At 38.1% G+C, this 11,578-nt stretch overlaps 1 non-coding gene across 1 annotated transcript; it reads left to right on the forward strand.

Moving 5' to 3' along the window:
• The first annotated feature begins 1,654 nt into the window (after positions 1–1,654).
• On the forward strand, positions 1,655–1,762 carry LOC112719423 (small nucleolar RNA R71). The gene has a single exon (XR_003161726.1). It is a non-coding gene; the product is annotated as a small nucleolar RNA R71 (small nucleolar RNA).
• Positions 1,763–11,578: the final 9,816 nt, after the last annotated feature.

Raw genomic sequence — 11,578 nt, forward strand, 5'->3', positions numbered from 1 at the left:
TTTTAATGTCAGTAGCTTGACATTGGTCCCTCATGGAGCCTCACAGATGTTCAGAGTAATGTTGGAACCTCCCAACACCAAACTTAGAGTTTGAATGTGGAGGTTCAACACTAAACTTAGAATTTAGTTGTGGCTTCCCAACACCAAACTTAGAGTTTGACTGTGGGGGCTCTGTTTGACTCTGTTTTGAGAGAAGCCCTTTATGCTTCCTCTCCATGGTTACAGAGGGATATCCTTGAGCCTTAAACACAAAGGATTCTTTATTCACTTGAATGATCAATTCTCCTCTGTCAACATCAATCACAGCCTTTCTGTGGCTAGAAAGGGTTTGCCAAGGACGATGGATTCATCCATGCACTTCCCAGTCTCTAGGACTATGAAATCAATAGGGATGTAATGGTCTTCAACCTTTACCAGAACATCCTCTACAAGTCCATAAGCTTGTTTTCTTGAATTGTCTACCATCTCTAGTGAGATTCTTGCAGCTTGTACCTCAAATATCCCTAACTTCTCTATTACAGAGAGAGGCATGAGGTTTATGCTTGACCCTAGGTCACACAGAGCCTTCTCAAAGGTCATGGTGCCTAATGTACAAGGTATTGAGAAATTCCCAGGGTTCTGTTTTCTTTGAGGTAATCTCTGCCTAGTCAAGTCATCCAGGTCTTTGGTGAGTCTCATTACCAAATAACTTGTCATTTAGCTTCATGATTGCTCCAAGGTACTTAGCAACTTGCTCTTCAGTGACATCTTCGTCCTCTTCAGAGGAGGAATACTCATCAGAGCTCATGAATGGCAGAAGTAAATCCAATGGAATCTCTATGGTCTCCAGTGGACGTCCATTGAGATCTTCCTCAATGGCGATCACTGCCTCTTCCTCCTCTCCAATTTCGGCCATGTTGATGGCCTTACACTCTCCTTTTGGATTCTCTTCTGTATTGCTTGGAAGAGTACGAAGAGAGAGTTCAGTAACTTTCTTACTCAGCTGACCCACTTGTGCCTCCAAGTTTCTAATGGAGGACCTTGTTTCAGCCATGAATCTTTGAGTGGTTTTGATTAGATCAGAGACCATGGTTGCTAAGTCAGAGTGGCTCTGCTTAGAATTCTCTGTCTGTTACTGAGAAGATGATGGAAAAGGCTTGCCATTGCTAAACCTGTTTCTTCCACCATTATTGTTGTTGAAACCTTGTTGAGGTCTCTGTTGATCCTTCCATGAGAGATTTGGATGATTTCTTCATGAAGGATTATAGGTGTTTTCATAGGGTTCTCTCATGTAATTCACCTCTTCCATTGATGCGTTCTCATGATCATAAGCTTCTTCTTCAGATGAAGCATCCTTAGTACTGCCTGGTGTAGCTTGCATTCCAAACAGACTTTGAGAAATCATATTGACTTGCTGAGTCAATATTTTGTTCTGAGCCAATATGGCATTCAGAGTATCAATCTTAAGAACTCCTTTCTTCTGATTCGTCCCATTGTTCACAGGATTCCTTTCAGAAGTGTACATAAATTGGTTATTTGCAACCATTTCAATAAGTTCTTGAGCTTCTGCAGGTGTCTTCTTCAGATGAAGAGATCCTCCAGCAGAGCTGTCCAATGACATCTTGGACAGTTCAGACAGACCATCATAGAAGATACCTATGATGCTCCATTCAGAAAGCATGTCAGAAGGACAATTTCTGATCAATTGTTTGTATCTTTCCCAAGCTTCATAGAGGGATTCACCTTCCTTCTGTCTGAAGGTTTGGACTTCCACTCTAAGCTTACTCAATTTTTGAGGTGGAAAGAACTTTGCCAAGAAGGCATTGACTAGCTTTTCCCAAGAGTTCAGGCTTTCTTTAGGTTGTGAGTCCAACCATAATCTAACTCTGTCTCTTACAGCAAAAGGGAATAGCATAAGTCTGTAGACCTCGGGGTCAACCCTATTGGTCTTGACAGTGTCACAGATTTGCAAGAATTCAGCTAAAAACTGATGAGGATCTTCCAATGGAAGTCTATGGAACTTGCAATTCTGTTGCATTAGAGAAACTAATTGAGGCTTAAGCTCAAAGTTGTTTGCTCCAATGGCAGGGATAGAGATGCTTCTCCAATAAAAGCGGGAGTAGGTGCAGTAAAGTCACCCAGCACCTTCCTTGCATTGTTGGCATTGTTTTTGTTTTCGGCTGCCATGTCTTCTTCTTGTTTGAAGATTTCTGTTAGGTCCTCTATAGAGAGTAGTGCTTTAGCTTTTCCTAGCTTTTGCTTCATGGTCCTTTCAGGTTCAGGGTCAGCCTCAACAAAAATGCTTTTGTCTTTGCTCTTGCTCATATGAAAGAGAAGAGAACAAGAAAATATGGAATCCTCTATGTCATAGTATAGAGATTCCTTGAGATGTCAGAGGAAAAGAAGAATAGAAGGAGGAGGTAGAAGAAGAAGGAGAGTTGTGCTAGCGGCATTTTCCATACACAGCACCTAGTGCCCGCCCGTAACGTCCTCTCCGGATGCATCTACTTTTCCTAGTAGACGTGAATTCGAACTTATCAAAAGAGATAGAGTTCGAATTGTTGATAGTGGAGGAGTGTTAGTCCTTAAATAGAAGGATGTGAGAAGAGGGGAAGAATTTTCGAAAATAAATTAAAAGATTTTGAAGAGATTTTTGAAAAATTGAAGAATGATTTTCGAAAATTAAAGTTGGGAAAGAAATAAAGTGATTTTTGAAAAAGATTTTGAAATTAGAAATCAAAAAGATTGAAAATTATTTGGAAAAAGATGTGATTAAGAAGATATGATTGAAGAGTTATGGTTTTAAAAGGATATGATTGAAAAGATATGATTGAGAAACAATTTAAAAAGATTTGATTTTTAAAATTAATGACTTGGCTAACAAGAAATTTAAAGGATATGATTCAAACATTAAACCTTTCTTAACAAAAAAGACAACATACTTGAAATGTTGAATCAAATCATTAATTATAGGCAAGTATTTTTGAGGATAGAAAGAAATTGATTTTGAAAATATATGATTGAAAAGATATGGTTTGAAAAAGATTTGATTTTGAAAAATTATGAAAACTTGAAAATAATTTGAATTAAAAACAAAATCTTCCCTCTTGTATCATCCTGGCATTAAACGCCCGGAATGGTATCCATTCTGGCGTTTAACACCCAAAATGCTACCCTTTTGGGTGTTAAACGCCCAGCCAGGTACCCTGGCTGGCATTTAAATACCAGTTTTCCTTTTTCACTGGGCGTGTGTATGCCTTCTCACGCGTGCATGTGCCTGACGCGCACGCGTCATATGCGAGTTTTGCCCACATGCCAAAATGCACAGAGAGTTGTGCGTATGCCAGGATGCCCTCGCGCGCTTAGCGCAACTAAGGGGCACGCGTACGCATGCGCAACGCTTCCACATCGCTGGTGGATGAAATTGTGATCACATGTTCTTTGTACTTGTATGAAATTTAATAATTGGCTTTATTTGAATTCACAACTCCATTCAACTAATCAGCAAGTGTACTGGGTCGTCCAAGTAATAAACCTTACGCGAGTAAGGGTCGATCCCACAGAGATTGTTGGTATGAAGCAAGCTATAGTCACCTTGTAAATCTTAGTTAGGCTGATTAAATTGGTTTATGGATTTTGGAAATTAATAATAATTGGAAAATAAAAAGGGATAGAAATACTTATGTAAATCAATAGTGGGAATTTCAGATAGGTGTATGGAGATGTTGTGCTCCTCTTGAAACTCTACTTCACTATTCACTCTTTCTTCAATCCTCCTTACTCCTTTCCATGGCAAGCCGTATGTAGGGCATCACCATCATCAATGGCTACTTTTAATCCTCTCGGGAAAATGGTCCTATGCGCTGTCACTGCACGGCTAATCGTCTGGAGGCATCACCCTTGGTTGATAGCTACATCCCATCCTCTCAGTGAAAATGGTCCAAATGCTCTGTCACAGCACGACTAATCATCTGTCGGTTCTCAATCAGGTTGGAATAGAATCCATTGATTCTTTTGCGTCTGTCACTAACGCCCAGCCTTCAGGAAGTTTGAAGCTCGTCACAGTCATTCAATGCCGGAATCCTACTCGGAATACCACAGACAAGGTTAGACTTTCCAGATTCCCAGGATCCTACTCGGAATACCACAGACAAGGTTAGACTTTCTGGATCCCCATGAATGCCGCCATCTATCTAACTTATACCACGAAGATTCTGTTAGGGAATCTAAGAGATATGCGCCCGGCCTAAGGTAGAACGGAAGTGGTTGTCAATCACGCGCGTTCATAGGTGAGAATGATGATGAGTGTCACGGATCATCACATTCATCAAAGTGTTGTGCAACGTATATCTTGGAATAAGAATAAGAGAGAATTGAATAAAAAAGTAATGGTAATTGTATTGAAACTTGAGGTACAGCAGAGCTCCACACCCTTAATCTATGGTGTGCAGAAACTCCACCGTTGAAAATACATAAGTGAAAGGTTCAGGCATGGCCGAATGGCCAGCCCCCATGTAGGTGATCAAAAGACCGAATGGTCAAAATACTTCCCATACAATAGTTAAATGTTCTATTTATAATAAACTAGCTTCTAGGGTTTACATGAGTAAGTAATTGATGCATAAATCCACTTCCGGGGCCCACTTGGTGTATGCTTGGGCTGAGCTTGATCTATTCACGAGCTGGGGCTTTTCTTGGAGTTGAACTCCAAGTTATGACGTGTTTTGGGCATTCAACTCCGGATCATGACATTTTTCTGGCGTTTAACTCCAGACAGCAGCATGTACTTGGCGTTCAACGCAAGGTTACGTCGTCAATTTCCGAATAAAGTATGGACTATTATATATTGCTGGAAAGCTCTAGATGTCTACTTTCCAACGCCGTTGAGATCGCGCCATTTGGAGTTCTGTAGCTCCAGAAAATCCATTTCGAGTGCAGGGAGGTCAGATTCCAACAGCATCAGCAGTCCTTTTGTCAGCCTTTTTTCAGAGTTTTGCTCAAGTCCCTCAATTTCAGCCAGAATTTATCTGAAATCACAGAAAAACACACAAACTCATAGTAAAGTCCAGAAATGTGAATTTAACATAAAAACTAATGAAAACATCCCTAAAAGTAGCTCAAACTTACTAAAAACTACCTAAAAACAATGCCAAAAAGCGTATAAATTATCCGCTCATCACAACTTGGCATTCAGCTTCATGATAGCTCCTAAATATTGAGCAACTTGCTCTCCAATTACATCTTCATCCTCTTCAGAGGAAGAATACTCTTCAGAGCTCATGAATGGCAGAAGGAGATTTAATGGAATCTCTATGGTCTCTATATGAGCCTCAGATTCCTTTGGATCCTTAATAGGAAACTCCTTCTTGCTTGAGGGACGTCCCAGGAGGTCTTCCTCACTAGGATTTTCGTCCTCTTCCTCCCTTGTGCATTCGGCCATATTGACTATGTCAATGGCTTTGCACTCTCCTTTTGGATTCTCTTCTGTAATGCTTGGGAGAATTCTGGGAGGAGTTTCAATAACTTTCTTACTCAGCTGGCCCACTTGTGCCTCCAGATTTCTGATGGAGGATCTTGTTTCACTCATGAAACTGAATGTGGCCTTTGATAGATCAGAGACTATATTGGCTAAATTAGAAGTGTTTTGTTCAGAATTCTCTGTCTGTTGCTGAGAAGATGATGGATGTGGCTTGCTATTGCTCAGCCTATTGCGTCCACCATTGTTAAAGCCTTGTTTAGGCTTTTGTTGATCCTTCCATGAGAAATTTGGATGATTTCTCCATGATGAGTTATAGGTGTTTCCATAAGGTTCACCCATGTAATTAACCTCTGCCATGGCAGGGTTCTCAGGATCATAAGCTTCTTCAGAAGCTGCATCTCTAGTACTGTTGGATGCATGTTGCCATCCATTCAGATTTTGAGAGATCATGTTGACCTGTTGAGTCAACACTTTGTTCTGAGCCAATATGGCATTCAGAGCATCAATTTCAAGAACTCCTTTCTTCTGAGGTATCCCATTAATCACGGAATTCCTCTCAGAGGTGTACATAAATTGGTTGTTTGCAACCATGTCAATGAGTTCTTGAGCCTCTTCAGGCATTTTCTTCAGGTGAATAGATCCACCTGCAGAATGGTCCAGTGACATTTTCAAAAATTCAGAGAGACCATAATAGAATATATCTAATATGGTCCATTCTGAAAACATGTCAGATGGACATCTTTTGGTCAGCTGCTTGTATCTTTCCCAAGCTTCATAGAGGGATTCACCATCTTTTTGTTTGAAGGTTTGAACATCCACTCTCAGCTTGCTCAGCTTTTGAGGAGGAAAGAATTTATCCAAGAAGGCAGTGACCAACATATCCCAAGAGTCCAGGCTATCCTTAGGTTGTGAATCCAACCATATTCTAGCTGTGTCTCTTACAGCAAAAGGGAGAAGCATGAGTCTGTAGACTTCAGGATCAACTCCATTCGTCTTTACAGTCTTACAGATCTGCAAGAACTCAGTTAAAACCTGATAAGGATCTTCAGATGGAAGTCCATAAAACTTGCAGTTTTGTTGCATTAAGGCAACTAGCTGAGGTTTCAGCTCAAAGTTGTTGGCTCCAATGGCAAGAATGGAGATGCTTCTTCCATCAAATTTGGACGTTGGCTTTGTGAAGTCACCAAGCATTCTCCTTGCATTATTATTATTTTCGGCTGCCATTTCCTTCTCTTGTTCTAAAATTTCTGAAAGGTTACCTTTAGAATAATTTAATTTAGCTTCTCTTAGTTTCCTCTTCAGAGTCCTTTCAGGTTCTGGATCAATTTCAACAAGAGTGCCTTTTTCCCTATTCCTGCTCATATGAAAGAGAAGAAAAAAAGAAAAGAAAGAGGAATCCTCTATGTCACAGTATAGAGATTCCTTTATGTTAGTAGAAGAAGAAAGGGGTAGAAGAATCCAAACACAAGGGATATAATAAGTTCGGATTTTTAGATGAAGAGAGGTGAAGAGAAGTGTTAGTAATTAATTAATTAAATAGAAGAAGAAAAGAGAGGGGAAATTTCGAAAATAATTTTTGAAAAAGGGTTAGTAATTTTCGAAAATTAAATATAAGATATAATTAAAATTAAAATTTAAAACAAAAAGAATTTGTGAAAAAGAGAGAGGTATTTTCAAAAATTAGAGAGGGAAAAGTAGTTAGGTGGTTTTGAAAAAGATAAGAAACAAACGCAAAGTCAAATAGTTAGTTGAAAAAGATATTAAAATCAAATTTTAAAAAGATAAGAAGATAAGAGGTTAGATAAGATATTTGAAATCAAAATTTTGAAAAGATAAAATTTTTGAAAAAGATAAGATAAAAGATAAAAAGATTTAATTTTTAATTTTAACTTAGCTAACAAGAAACTACAAGATAAGATTCTAGAACTTAAAGATTGAACCTTTCTTAACAAGAAAGTAACAAACTTCAAATTTTTGAACCAATCACATTAATTGTTAGCTAATTTTCGAAAATTAGATGAAAAGATAAGAAAAAGATTTTGAAAAAAATAATTTTTAAAAACTTCGAAAATAAGAAAAAAAATGGAAAAGATATGATTTTTGAAAAAGATTTTGAAAAGATAAGATTTTTAAAATTGAAATTTTGATTTGACTTGTAAGAAACAACTAATTTTAAAAATTTTTGACCAAGTCAACCCAAAATTTCAAAAATTTGGAGGGAAATAAGGAAAAGATATATTTTTGATTTTTTGAATTTTTAAAGATGAGAGAGAAAAACAACAAAAATACTCAATGCATGAAATTTTTAGATCAAAGCAAAGAATGCATGCAAGAATGCTATGAATGTCAAGATGAACATCAAGAACACTTTGAAGATCATGATGACCATCAAGAACATAGTTTTGAAAAATTTTTGATCCAAAGAAAACATGCAAGACACCAAACTTAGAAATTTTTAATGCTTGGAAAATATGAATGCAAAGATGCACATGAAAAACAAGAAAAGACACAAAACAAGAAAACATCAAGATCAAACAAGAAGACTTATCAAGAACAACTTGAAGATCATGAAGAACACTATGAATGCATGGAATTTTCGAAAAATGCAAGAAAAATTTTTAAAGCATGCAATTGACACCAAACTTAAAAATTGACTCAAGACTCAAACTAGAAACACAAAATATTTTTTATTTTTATGATTTTCTAATTTTTTGTATTATTATTAAGATTTTTTTTTCGAAAAACATAATTAGAAAAACAAAAAAGAAAAGAAAAAGTTTGAAAAAGATTTTTGAAAAGAAAATTACCTAATCTGAGCAACAAGATGAACCGTCAGTTGTCCATACTCGAACAATCCCCGGCAACGGCGCCAAAAACCTGGTGGACGAAATTGTGATCACATGTTCTTTGTACTTGTATGAAATTTAATAATTGGCTTTATTTGAATTCACAACTCCGTTCAACTAACCAGCAAGTGTACTGGGTCGTCCAAGTAATAAACCTTACGCGAGTAAGGGTCGATCCCACAGAGATTGTTGGTATGAAGCAAGCTATGGTCACCTTGTAAATCTCAGTTAGGCAGATTAAATTGGTTTATGGATTTCGGAAATTAATAATAATTGGAAAATAAAAAGGGATAGAAATACTTATGTAAATCAATAGTGGGAATTTCAGATAGGTGTATGGAGATGCTGTGCTCCTCTTGAAACTCTACTTCACTATTCACTCTTTCTTCAATCCTCCTTACTCCTTTCCATGGCAAGCTGTATGTAGGGCATCACCATCATCAATGGCTACTTTTAATCCTCTCGGGAAAATGGTCCTATGCGCTGTCACTGCACAGCTAATCGTCTGGAGGCATCACCCTTGGTTGATAGCTACATCCCATCCTCTCAGTGAAAATGGTCCAAATGCTCTGTCACAGCACGGCTAATCATCTGTCGGTTCTCAATCAGGTTGGAATAGAATCCATTGATTCTTTTGCGTCTGTCACTAACGCCCAACCTTCAGGAGTTTGAAGCTCGTCACAGTCATTCAATGCCGGAATCCTACTCGGAATACCACAGACAATGTTAGACTTTCCGGATTCCTAGGATCCTACTCGGAATACCATAGACAAGGTTAGACCTTTCGGATCCCCATGAAATGCCGCCATCTATCTAGCTTATACCACGAAGATTCTGTTGGGGAATCTAAGAGATATGCGCCCGGCCTAAGGTAGAACGGAAGTGGTTGTCAGTCACGCGCGTTCATACGTGAGAATGATGATGAGTGTCACGGATCATCACATTCATCAAAGTGTTGTGCAACGTATATCTTGGAATAAGAATAAGAGAGAATTGAATAAAAAAGTAATAGTAATTGTATTGAAACTTGAGGTACAGCAGAGCTCCACACCCTTAATCTATTGTGCAGAAACTCCACCGTTGAAAATACATAAGTGAAAGGTTCAGGCATGGCCAAATGGCCAGCCCCCATGTAGGTGATCAAAAGACCGAATGGTCAAAAGACTTCTCATACAATAGTTAAATGTTCTATTTATAATAAACTAGCTTCTAGGGTTTACATGAGTAAGTAATTGATGCATAAATCCACTTCCGGGGCCCACTTGGTGTATGCTTGGGCTGAGCTTGATCTATTCACGAGCTGGGGCTTTTCTTGGAGTTGAACTCCAAGTTATGACGTGTTTTGGGCGTTCAACTCCGGATCATGACGTTTTTCTGGCGTTTAACTCGAGACAGCAGCATGTACTTGGCGTTCAACGCCAAGTTACATCGTCAATTTCCCTATAAAGTATGGACTATTATATATTGCTGGAAAGCTCTGGATGTCTACTTTTCCAACGCCGTTGAGAGCGTGCCATTTGGAGTTCTGTAGCGCCAGAAAATCCATTTCGAGTGCAGGGAGGTCAGATTCCAACAACATCAGCAGTCCTTTTGTCAGCCTTTTTTCAGAGTTTTGCTCAAGTCCCTCAATTTCAGCCAGAATTTACCTGAAATCACAGAAAAACACACAAACTCATAGTAAAGTCCAGAAATGTGAATTTAACATAAAAACTAATGAAAACATCCCTAAAAGTAGCTCAAACTTACTAAAAACTACCTAAAAACAATGCCAAAAAGCATATAAATTATCCGCTCATCAGTCGCCCTCCCAATTATGCGCCCCACACGTACGCGTCAGTCACGTGTATGCATCGATAGCGCTGCATCACTAGATCCCTGTGCTGCCCAATTTCTTTTCTTATCTTTCCAATCCTAATTTCTTTCTTTCTTCCCTCTTCTTCCCCTCTTCTTACTTCTTACTTCCTACTTCTTTCTTCCTCCTTTCTCACTTTCTTCTCCTCCCCTCTCATCCCTATTCCCTTTCTTTTCTTCTAATTGTTACATTTGCATACTCGCATTCGTGGCATTTTAATTTTATTATTTCTTCTTCCCGTCTTTTCTACATTTTTTGTTTTCACATTGGTGTTAAAATTTTCTTACTCAACTGTTGCATATTTCTTGCATTATTTTGGGTGCTCCTTGACTTGTTTGCTATTTAGTTGACATACCCTATGCTTCTATTATTTTTTCACTTACATGTTGTAGCTACCATGTAGTTGAGCACCTTATTACTTGGCACTAGCCCACATATGTTTTATTTCTTTTCATATCTTTGCTCGTGGGTTCTTTACCTCCCTTTTTCTCTTCTTTTAGACTGGCCACCAAGAAGGGAAAGGAAAGGTTTCTAAATAGGGCGAACGACAAGTCCATCTGCACAACCTTGGGTGAAAAGCATCAGTTGTAACAACCCTCATCCACTTGCACATCTCAGCATGCACCGAGGATGGTGCAATCTTTAAGTGTACAGAGGTCGATACCGATCTCTGTGGGTTAGTACTTTCTGACTCAACACCATTGTTTAAATTTTCTTTGTTAAATTAGTTGTTGCATTTGCATGTTTGATTGCATGTTTGTTTGTTTTTGTGCACATTCTACCACTACTTGGTTGAAGTAGTTGTTTTCCTTTTCAAGAAACTTTCTATAGAATTTCACTAATTTGAATAAAATTTTTGTTAAACTTGTTTGAAGAAATATTATATTGGAACATGGTTTTAGAGCTCGAACACACAAAACCAGTGAGATTTTGAGCCTATTTGATTGGTTGCATTTTATCAACCAATATTTTGTTGTGGTGTGTGTTGTTCTCTCTAAAATTGTGATCTATATCCTGTTTGACTCTATATTTCCATGGTTTAATGTATGCATATACTTATTGATGTGTGGAAAATGATCCAACACAAAACTCACCGGCAAGTGTACCGGGTCGCATCAAGTAATAAAACTCACGGGAGTGAGGTCGATCCCACAGGGATTGAAGGATTGAGCAATTTTAGTTCAATGGTTGATTTAGTCAAGTGAATCAAGTATTGGTTGAGTGATTTTGTATCCAACAGTAAGTAAATAGCAGAGAATGTAAAGGGAGAGGGAGGAATTGCAGAAATTAAAGAGAATTGAAAGTAAAGGTGCTGAATCTTAGAGAACAAGAAATTAAATGACTGAAACTTAAAGTGTAAGAAATGTAAATTGCAGTAACTTAAAGTGCAAGAAATATAAATTGCTTGAATGGAAAAGGGAT

Source organism: Arachis hypogaea, chromosome 10 (assembly GCF_003086295.3).
Source record: "Arachis hypogaea cultivar Tifrunner chromosome 10, arahy.Tifrunner.gnm2.J5K5, whole genome shotgun sequence".
Taxonomy (NCBI): Eukaryota; Viridiplantae; Streptophyta; class Magnoliopsida; order Fabales; family Fabaceae; genus Arachis; species Arachis hypogaea.